This window comes from Tachysurus vachellii, chromosome 9 (assembly GCF_030014155.1).
Source record: "Tachysurus vachellii isolate PV-2020 chromosome 9, HZAU_Pvac_v1, whole genome shotgun sequence".
NCBI classification, from domain to species: Eukaryota; Metazoa; Chordata; class Actinopteri; order Siluriformes; family Bagridae; genus Tachysurus; species Tachysurus vachellii.
Window position 1 is genome coordinate 20753780 of NC_083468.1, and position 9738 is coordinate 20763517.

General features: G+C 38.0%; 1 protein-coding gene across 2 annotated transcripts in view; it reads right to left on the reverse strand.

Annotated features, from left to right (window-relative positions):
* The window catches only part of grm3 (glutamate receptor, metabotropic 3), a 35519-nt gene extending 25988 nt beyond the window's left edge, over window positions 1-9531 (reverse strand). For both annotated transcript variants that reach the window (XM_060878204.1, XM_060878205.1), the window contains exons 1-2: window positions 9471-9531; window positions 9145-9247 (exon numbers count right to left, since the gene is read on the reverse strand). The gene's annotated coding sequence lies outside the window, so the exon portion shown is untranslated. The remainder of the gene's footprint in view (window positions 1-9144; window positions 9248-9470) is intronic.
* Window positions 9532-9738: the final 207 nt, after the last annotated feature.

Sequence of the window (9738 nt, forward strand, 5' to 3'; positions counted from 1 at the left end):
ATATTCGAGAAAGTAAACACTTACTTTCTTTGATTTAAAATCTTCTGATTGTTTGCACTAATAAACAAAAAAGTCTACCAACTGAATATCTACACACCTCTCACTTGTAGAGTTTACACTTTTCTAAGTTATATATTAAGACAACAAATTGTGTTACAATTGTGATAACAACAACATATTATAACATATATAGCATATATAACATATATATATATATATATATATATATATATATATATATATATATGAATAATATTGTGTGCGTGTGTGTGTATTTTCAGATATAGAGGAAGATTCTAGAACAGGGGATTTGTTTGTATGGTGGAAGATGTGATGCTAAACAATTCTTCAAGACTTACTGGAAAGCTAGTTTTTCCCATTTCTAACCAACCTAGTTAACTCTTAGAAAGAAATATTCTCATGACATTTAATATAGTATATATTTTTTTATTGGCAAAACAATATTTTATTGGGCTTGTATGTATTTATTTATTTATTACAATACCAATGGAACACCGATGTACAGTATATTCTACTCTAATATAGTTAATCATAATACTAATAGATACATTATATTTTACATTTTATCCAAATCCTTTTTTGTTTAATATTTATTTTATGATACACATCTTATATAAATATTTTATACAATACACTGCTTTCAATATTAAATATTACTGTTCTGATAAATTCTATTTAATTAATTGCTTCATTGTCTCTATTCAAATTTGTATTTATTTCCTTTTAACTGTGGCGACTAAGAATCTATAACTATAACACATTTTATGAAGGATGCTTTAGCGTCCTAACCGATGACTCAAATCTCTGCTTGCTGTTCCACTCCTGGTGATGAGATGAAGCCTTTCAGATGATATCTAAGCCTGTGTTTTGATCTTAGAGCTTAGAGGAGCTTCTCTAATCTGATTTCTTCTTCCACATTCCCTCATGGAGGAGGCATTTACAAACCACTGTGAGAAGCCAGTTGCGTTTTTCAGCACTCTGGCAGGCTCACAACGCCTCAAGGAGCGCTCTGGAGACTGCTCCGGTGCCAGATAACGGTCATCCTCTGTGATGCTATCTTCAGCACGTTATCCTACACAAAACAAGACGCATGGGCCTGTGGTGACTGCAAGTTAACAGCAGCTAGCCTTGTTATCTCTCTGTGCCGATTTGGTCTGCCAGCCACAAACTTCGGGCTCCAGCTAAGCTGCCACAAAAGTTCTCACACTGATTTTGTGCAACGTGTTTCAGTGCATGTCCTTTTGCCATTCTCTTCTACAGTCCCCTGAGTGATTGACAGATGTTAGGGGATATCCTTTAATTCTCAACAGAAACTTGGACTTTTAAAGAGATGACTGGTGTCATTTTTGCACACTGAGAAAATGGAAGTCTGAGTGTTCGAGTTGCTCCTCTTTGTTGGTGCAAAAGCTGCCCTGAATGTACAAAAAGGTACAGAGTGTAATTACTTCATATTGGTTTCCTCTGGAAAAGATATGTTCAAAGCACAAACACACTGAATTTACTGTCAGTGCAGAGAAAACAAAATGTCATTCAGATTACAATATTCTGTCTAGTCAATGCTAACAGTAGCTATGTTTTTTCAAGACTACAGCAAACTCTGGTCATTTCCATATTCCATATCTCTGCTGGTCACTCACTCATTTTCTACCGCTTTTTCCAAACTACCTCGGGTCACGGGGAGCCTGTGCCTATCTCAGGCAGGATACACCCTGGACAGAGTGCCAACCCATCGCAGGGCACACACACTCTCATTCACTCACACAATCACACACTACGGACAATTTTCCAGAGATGCCAATCAACCTACCATGCATGTCTTTGGACCAGGGGAGGAAACCGGAGTACCCGGAGGAAACCCCCGAGGCATGAGGAGAACATGCAAACTAAACACACACAAGGCGAAGGCGGGAATCGAACCCCCAACCCTGGAGGTGTGAGGCGAACGTGCTAACCACTAAGCCCATATCTCTGCTGGTGATTAACTGAATTAAATTACACTAAATTCTGTATCTGAGTTAGGAAATCACCAGCATTGCTGGATTATAGATATACAGTATAGTTGAGCATACCTTGCCATACAGCATCAGTATAAATCTCAGTCTCATGCAAATAACCCACATTTACACCAGTTCCCCAATCCGAAGTTGAGTGGAGTTTGCTAACTTTTGCCGTAAGTAATCAAATGCTTCCTCAGTCCCTCCCTGAGCCATGTACGTTTAGCAGTTCCCCTTGGTTAATCGTGTTAATTAGCTTAGTGAGGTGGGTCAGGAGGGGGGTACAAGGCTTTTTTTGGGTACAGAGACGCTCTGAATATAATTGGATTTTTGCTTGCAGGCAGTTCCTTAACGCCATGCTTAAATCAAACAGTCAGCTCACAAAATCAATTCCAAACTCAGACCATAAATCCCCAAGTACTTCCTCTCACCACAGCAACAATGTTCTTTAGCTGCGCTGTTTTGCCTTGAATATTACATTTATTTGTAAAGAGAAAATCCCATTAAACTTGAGGAAGGCAGGAATGGATGATAAGCCATTATTATACTTCACTGATTCGCCATCCTTGTTGTCACCAAGTTGCAGTGTTTAAACAAATTATTTATATATTTTGAAAAGTATTAGGATATCTGTGAAGGATGAATATTAAAGTGATTATGAATGGGCCTGTTGTAAAATCATGGTATTATTTCTTGAGTCATTATAGCATGAAATATTCTGTTTTGGTTAAGTATTTTAATTAAATAAGTTACTAATAAGTCCACATAAAACACTAATAAATCCAAGACCCCTCCCCACCTACCACCACCACAGAAACCACCAGCACCACCAGCAACAACAACAACAACAACGTATTTGATTACACTGGGCACTTGTTTTTTCTAGCACACTATACTCACTGTGTGTGTGTGTGTGTGTGTGTGTGTGTGTGTGTTTGGGTTTTCACTTTGTAGGGGACATTTGGCTGGTCCCAACAACAGGCTCACTCACACCCACACACTCACACACGCCCACAGACTCTCTCTCTCTCTCTCGCTCTCTCTCTCTCTCTCTCTCTCACACACACACACACACACACAATCCTGCTGTAATATCAAGTCCCGCTGTGCCTTATTGCCCTACACAATCCACTGATCCCACTGTTTTATGTTCTGCAAATATTTAAAACCACCACAGCACACAGTGTCTAACCACAGTGGATGCTGGATGAAGTCAGAGTTGAGGGAGTGTGATTCTGTTTTTAACAGCCATAGGGGAGGGACAGTATTAAATATTAACACAGCACTCCTTAATGCACTAAGGCTATTGATCCATAAATAGGACCCCAAGGCAGAGTGGAAAACTAAAAAGGACAGAAAATAAGCAGGTGTCGAATATGTGTTACTGTGTTACTCAAACTAGGAGGAAATGATGTTCTGTGTGGATGTAGAAAGGGACAGAGGTGACTTTTAATACTCAATTTTATGTAACTCAGGTGCTTAATTGTTTTTAACTGTTTCAGCATTGATCCTAAATGACATTTTAAATAAATCGGGTGTATTTAATTACTTTTGCTGAGAGAGAGAGAGAGAGAGAGAGAGAGAGAGAGAGAGAGAGAGAGAGTAAGAAACACACACTGATTTAGTGATTTAAAGTACAAAATACAGAGAATTATGAAATACAAATGTTACCATACATAAGATTATACAGAATAAAATATGCACTGTCTGTTTCTTTTAAACATGATAGGACTTTGTGATAGAAAGTGTGATTATATTCAACATCATGTAAGTGATTCTACGGTGGCCGAGAAGTGCAAAACAAATTAACAAATCCGAAAAACACATTAACAAATCCGAAAACACATTAACAAATCCGAAAACACATTAACAAATCCGAAAACAAATTAACAAATCCGAAAAACACATTAACAAATCCGAGAACAAATTGTTTTCGGATTTGTTAATGTGTTTTCGGATTTGTTAATTTGTTTTGCACTTCTCGCCCACCGTATGATTCGTGTCATTTAAGTGAAATTTAAGTCATTTGTCATTTAAGTGAAGTGATTTCTAATTTATTAAAGAACAACACATCATAGAGTTATGTTTAATGCTATGGAATGTCCAGTAGAATGACATATATTTCACTATATAAAGCTAGGCTTGTAGTCAAGTATGCTGCTGTCTTGTTTAATTCAATTCTAAATATCTGTATATTTCTATCTATAGCTTTTTTCAACAATAGACATTGTCAAAAAAAAGCAGCTATACAGCTGTAATATATAAATTGTGGATATACATTTTACATATATAATTTCATCCCCAGTGAGCAGGCCAGTGACAACCATGGCAAGGAAAAACTCCCTGAAACAACATCAGCAAAAACCCGTTATAAATCATTTCTCTTCTATAACTGTATTATATATTAAAATAGAACTTATATATAATATATAAGTTCTATTTGTGTTGAGAAACTTGAGTATCAGAGTAATTTCTGAATTTATTCTAGTTTTAACTTAAGGTCTGTTGTATAAAACAGAATTATTTACTGTTCGGTCATGGAGACTTAAGTACAAACTGTTCTTAGCTAGTGCAGTCTTAAGCTATTCAAGGAAGACCATCTATAGCCAGACTTATGGTTTCTATGTTGTATCATCCACAGTAATCTCATGGTGATCTTTAGGCTGTGCAGTTGGATCTATCTAATCCAGGATAAGTTTAAAACCAGGACAAGCTGAGAATAAATCAAGACAGAGTCTTAAAGCAGTTTAAGCAATGTCAAGATCGAGTCCGAATAACAAGAAATTTAGTAAGGATTCAGACCAAAAGCTATGAAAGTCTTTTCAAGGCCAAATATGTACTTCATCTAATTCTTGCACTGCACCGATAATGTTTTCTATAAGAACAAATTACTTCTTGTCAAACTTTGTGCAGGCAAAAACAAAACTGCACATGAACATTATTGTTCTTTTTACAAACTGAGCAGAGGCCAAGACATTCTTTAGCAAGGCAAATGCTCGAGACCAAAACAAGTCCAAGTCAATATAAATGTTTCCAGACTAGACTGCTGTAGCTGTAATAACAGTTAAAACAGTCATTCCTGTGATTTGACTACTAGCTGGAACTAGTGTTCAACCATTCTTTTTCTGAAACATTCTTGTAATGAAATGTATTAGATGAAACTGGACTGATATCAGCAGATCAGGTGTATAAATATTAATATTAATTGCACAAATTTGTAAAAGTGCTGTACTTTAGTATACCTATAGAGCAGCTTTTGAAGCTGGAACCAAAGTTTTAAAATTAAAACTGTTGATGAGTGAAGTTATGCTATGTAACATTCCAGGACCTGACAGTGATCACACCTTACAGATTGTTTGTTGGATAATGAATGAAGTATGAACTGTCCGTCTTGCCCACCTTCCTCCAGCTAATGAACAAGGGATGTAATCTTGTTCGTCATGCTGTGACCAGCTTCAATAATCACTATCATCATGTACAAGTGTGTCTGAGTGGATGCAGTTTCATCTCTGTTTTTCCAAAACATGCATTACATTCATATCTGAGAAAACCATTACCTTTTCAAATGTGTACTAATTCATCACCTGAAAGCAAACTCTTTAATCAAGGTACAATGGCCAAGTCTGCTCTTGTTGCGCAGATTTTCGACAAACACAATTATCATGGCAACAGGCTTGGAAGGAGAATTGAAAAATGTAAATCTCCGTTTAAACTTCCAACACAAACCCTGCATTAAGCTGTAATGCAGTTGCACATGTGAAACATGTATTTAGCATGTAAAAAGCTTAGTCATACTTTAAAGCCAAACTACGTACAAGCCATGCAGAATGGGAATATGTGAAGCTCTGCTCTGCACCAGCAACACACAACACCGCAACCACCACCCCAACCCACCTCACACACCCACCTCCCCCCCTCAACAGACCCAGAAAAAAAACCTCCACAACTACAAAGCTGCTCTTCTTTTTGCTCAGATTTGCTTGGCAGCGAATGGGACTGACAGGCTGCTGAAATCTCTTCACACTTCTGCTTGTGCACACCCACAGATAGACGCATACCACCACAGCGCTTTGTTGATTTGACGCAAGACTTATGCAGCATTGCCGCCTGTTTGGGTAGAAATTTAAGAGCTTAATTTACAGAACCATTTTCAGAAAGCATTCATCATTCAAGATATGTTGAAATGATATTCTCTCTTTCTCTCTCTCTCTATCTCTTTCTTTCTCTCTCTCTCTCGCTCTCTCTCTCTCTATGTATATACTGTATATATATATATATATATATATATATATATATATATATATATATATATATACATAGAGAGGGAGAGAGAGAGAGAGAGTGGTGGAAGGGGGTATTATATAATATGTTATAGGACTATATGTTTCAATCTGGATGAAGACAGAATTATTACAAAACGCCATCTTACAAACACGAAGGTCTTGCCTAAGGCACCGCTTTTCCTCCGTAATTTTAAAAAAGGTACAAGTAAGCTGATGCTCCTTCTGAGTATGTGATTAAGGCAGAATTGATATCACAGTTTTTCACCCTGGGACTTCATCTGAGCCAAACATGAAGCAAGTGACAAAGGTGGGCTACCTCTATTGAGAACATGCCCGTAGGAGGAAGAACATTTCTCAGGTTTTCACAAATGAATGTAAATGAATGTATAGACCTATCAAGACTTGCACATGCATTCAAATAGCTAGCAAATCTCTCTTTTCTACATTATGGTTTTATCTTTTTTTAGGGTGTTAGTGTACATTAGTGTAAACTCTCATTGTGAGCTTTTCAACGTTCGTCTGAATACCTGACAGTGTCTGGTGGATGTGTCTGTAAAATAAACTGTGTTTTAGACCGATGGGTTTGAAGGACTTATTTATATGCACAATGCATGCTGTGCTCTTGAATGGCAAATTATTAAAACATAGCCCTTTTACTGCATCATTTCAAACACGACCTTATTGAGTGAGGTTCTCAGTCACATACACCACATCTGAGTATGTAGACTGGTGGGGAATGTTTACAATCATGCTTGCAAATGGGTGACAAAATGAATGAAAAAACCCAGTGGAACTGTAATGCTGTGGGGACATTTATTATTGAGGACATGGTTTCCGTCTACTCATCTGTTCAGAGGGAAGTCTCACTGCAAATAAATATAAAGTTCCTCTGTCTGATCACTTTCATCCTACATTGAAAAAATTTCTATCCTGATGGTAGTGATCACTTTCAAGATGATTCCTCTCCCCAAAAAGGACTCAGTGAATCACTGGATGATAGAAGAATCTTAGCGCAATTAACTTTGGACTTCTTCAAAACACCAACTGAGCGAAGATCTTTTAGAAGAAGTGCACTCATCTCACCTGTGAGGATGTCTAATATTGGTGCAGAGGTGACCTTTCTTATACATGTTTTATACATGTTTTACTGTTTTATGATTTTCCCTTTTATTTGTCACCCATCCAATGTATACATAAATGCATTTATGCACAACGGCTTCATATATACAAAAAAGTAGTTTAGTTGGCTGTCTACTACACACGGAGTGCGTGAACTGAGTAGGTTGCATTCACTGTTACAAGTTGCCTGCAGCAAATGAAAAATAAAAACATCCCGCATACACACAGATATCTCAGCAAGGACGTCTATCCTGTCCAAGGCCACCAATTGTATCTGATTGCTGCGCGCACACACACACACACACACACACACACACACACACACACACACACACACACACACACATAACATAAAGCAGTTGTATAAATTACTGCTCACCTTTAAACATAAGATGAATCTGAAACCTTCCATGTAAACATCCTGTACATCTACATGGTTTATTTAAGTAACAAAACCTAGACCTCAGGAAATGAAGTGTGTAGGTGTGCATGCACAGCTGGGGCATGTTAACCAAAGCTGCACCTTTATATCTACAAGACGGGCAAGAGAATCCAAGGCTGTGTTTATTCCCATTTTCCTATTTATGTAATCTACACATATAGAGCCCATGCTTTAACGTTACAGGGGAAAGCTATTCACTCATCACTGGTTTATTTCTATGCGTTTTCCGTGCCCGGTTCCCCGCGGTGTAACGGCAGTTCTGTGTAAACAGCAGTATTAGCATTCAGCTCTGTAACACACCATTGCGCTTCTCCACAATGCTCCTGGCTAACTCGAGCTGAGGTGTTTGGATCGATTCCCTCTGCGCTCGATATTTTCAGGGTTTCTCATACACATTAAAATCCCAAGTGATGCATTAACATGTCATGCGCTACAGTTCTTGTTTTCTAGTAGTCCACCTGGAAACACTGTAGGTGTTACTTCAAAAGTCGGGATTTTGCTGAGATGATTTGGACACTAAAATATTATATCGGAGTAAATAAAACATTGGGGTACTTAAAGTCCTACTCTGTTATTTTGGACATGCAAAAAAAAAAAAAAAAACATGCAAAAAAGAACAAAAAAGTAATAAGTCAAAGCGTAAAAATGCGCGCACCTGTGCGTCTTCAAGCGCAAACCCATATTCATTCCATTCAATCGTAATAGTTTCTATACCACTCACACACATCGCACACAGCACATTTACAGAAAACCTTATCTGACTAAAAGCTGTGCTGAAAAGTCCAAACAACAACTATTTATCTCGCAGGTAATCATACGGATAGCACGCCAGTCTGTCATGGGCACATCAGCGCTCCTCTAATTGAGTTGGAGTCGATCAGAGGAAAGTTTGCTCCCTTGACATCCTGTTCGCCTTCTACAATATCTGCTATACAACTCTCTCTGCAACTTCACTCCTCAGTAACACTGCAACTCTAAATCATTCTCAATCATCCAGAGAATATTTTTAAGAAATAAAAAAATTATCTCCACGCTATTTATCCAGTCCCTGGTTTTCTAATGTACGTTTATTTATTTATTTATTTATTTATTTATTTATTTATTTATTTATTTATTATTTTTATTATTATTATTAGTAGTAGTAGTAGTAGTATTATTGTCCTATAGCATCGTTTTCGGAATTTCCGCACTGTACATTACAAAGTAGCTATTAACATCCATATACATAATATTGATAACAATAATATTAATAATAAAAAAACACTTTAAAATGCGGCAGCTGTACCTGAAGCAGAGATCCCAGTGGGTCACATCCCGCATTTTGCTGTCTTTACTGAGAAAATAAACTCCAGTTCTGTGGGTGCGCACACGGGAACGCACTGTAGGCACTGAGAGAGAGAGAGAGAGAGAGAGAGAGAGAGAGAGAGAGAGAGAGATGACTGAGAGAGAGAGAGGTGAACGTTGCTGTAGAGGGAAAGGGAAAAAGCGAACGCGTCTGGCATTGAGGAGGCGGCCTCGCCTCAGGATGCTTCTGTCTCCTAGCAACAAAAGCTGATGTGGTGCGGATGCGCTTAGAATCGGGAGAAGACAGAAGAAGTCGCTCAGACTCACCTTTGCCAGGTTACACACGGTTTCAGGTATAAGCACAAACACAACTGGATCAGACTATTTTAAGTGAGGCAGGGAGAGGAAGTGATGAATGATTGTATGTGGATGTGTGGGAGGGTAAGAGACAAAAAAAAACCCTTTCCACCTGCACAGTGTATATTCTCTGAGTGGGCGTTTGGCTGCAAATAGCTATGGACCACGGTGTAAACAGAACATTAAGGCAATCTGAATGTGGGACGATTACGTGGTTGCATGTTGCTCCATTTTATAG